General features: G+C 39.4%; 1 protein-coding gene across 1 annotated transcript in view; it reads right to left on the bottom strand.

The window, feature by feature from the left end:
* KANSL3 (KAT8 regulatory NSL complex subunit 3) overlaps nucleotides 1-1,694 on the bottom strand; it is a 42,015-nt gene that overhangs the window by 15,157 nt on the left and 25,164 nt on the right. The gene's annotated exons all lie outside the window — the stretch shown is intronic.

Genomic DNA, 1,694 nt, shown 5'->3' with positions numbered 1-1,694 from the left:
AAAGCCAGGAACATGAAAACATGGAGAGTGTAGCTAACTGCTTCCCTGACAACTCTCTCCTTTGCTAAGAGACCAAAAGAATGAGATGGCACTCAGATATCATGACTGAATTGCCTTGATTAACAGTAGGGCTACAGACACTTCTTAGATAACAATCTCTATGAGACACAGGAATGAAATCACACATTCTCTTTTAAAACAATAACACAACTATAGACCAGTAACTTATAAATCAAACTATGTGATACTGTGTATTTATAGAAAATTTCAAATAGTTTACATTACACAGCATTTGAGATACTGAGTTCGACGTATTATAAGGGTGACTTGGGTCTGTCAGTAAGACAATCTCCACTGCACTGTCTGCATTTGATGCTTACTTCCTAAGAACTTTTTGACTATGTATACAGTCATTACTGAAGTAATGCTTTCATGAATGCAACTGATAGACTGGGATTACTATTCCATTTAAATTAACATCAAATTGATGCATATCATAGACATAGGAATACCACACAGAGAATTTCTAGATTAGAAGGCTTAGAAGAAAATGAATTGGGATATCTCTTTGTCTCATTAAATGGCTACAAGTCAGCATAAATGGTAGGAGATAAAGGTAAATGTTTTCCGTAATTTTCGTTGAGGAAATCAAAATGCATCAAAATGACGTGTCCCATAAACTTAGTGCTAAAGATTCTCTAGACAAATCCTAATCAAAAGGAGAAAATTGCAGAACAAAATGTCAAATTCTCATGGAATCCAGACTTTCTGGAGCCAGTGAGAATAATCCACTGAAACTACTGCTCTGAGATCACCTGGAAAACTTAAAACTGTGACTATCTTCTGACGCCTCCCTGACCACTGTGTGCGCTCAAAGTGGCAGCAGGGAGATGGGACACTCAGCAGGCAGGGAGTGCGTGATTGGTAATGGGGAGAGCAGTCAGCGGGGGGTGGGGGGGCTAGGAAAGGCTGCCATGAAGAATGTAATCAACATCACTGAACCGTCCATGTAGAAGACGCTGGGCTACTTCTGCTTTGCATCTTCTCAACAACTACCAAGCTCATAACCAAGGTAACTTTAAAAAAACAAATGAAGGAAAAAGTCACTATAAACTTTGGCTGTGTTACCCTCCAAGATACATAAAATGATGTCTAAAATCAAGAGAAACAAATTGTCTATCTCAGTGGTGCATGAGGAGGAGGATAATTAACAAAGTCTCAAAATATCAATAGTTAAAAAAAACCTCAACCCACTTCCATCCAGTCAATTCTGACTTTGAGTGACCCCATATTGGGTTTTTCTAAGTCTGTGAATCTTCATGTAATAAGCACATTACCTCATCTTTTGCCCAAAGAACAGCTGGTGTTTGAACAGCCAACCTTAAGGCTGGCAGTGTAATACTTACTTGACAGTGCCCCCAGGGCTGTGTTGCGTGTTAACACACAGTCACGGCAACAACAGGCACTTCCTGATGTGATGCACTAAGGCACCTCTCTCCCATAGCACTCTGGCCAAAAACACAGCTACTGGCAATGGGTGCTCATGGAATGATTCTGAGCCCAAAAATATTACTAAGGAGACAATGGGCAAAACTTGAATCTGGATTGGCTAACAGTATTATTATTAATGTGAATTTCCTCATTTTGATACTTGCACCATGGCTAAGGAAAACGTTATCTTTTGAGAAATATGA

This window comes from Echinops telfairi, unplaced genomic scaffold, assembly GCF_000313985.2.
Source record: "Echinops telfairi isolate 266 unplaced genomic scaffold, ASM31398v2 ScPeMD7_7467;HRSCAF=8505_1, whole genome shotgun sequence".
Classification (NCBI taxonomy): Eukaryota; Metazoa; Chordata; class Mammalia; order Afrosoricida; family Tenrecidae; genus Echinops; species Echinops telfairi.
Note: the sequence above shows the minus strand (reverse complement) of the source record. Positions and strands in the feature narration are given on the sequence as shown.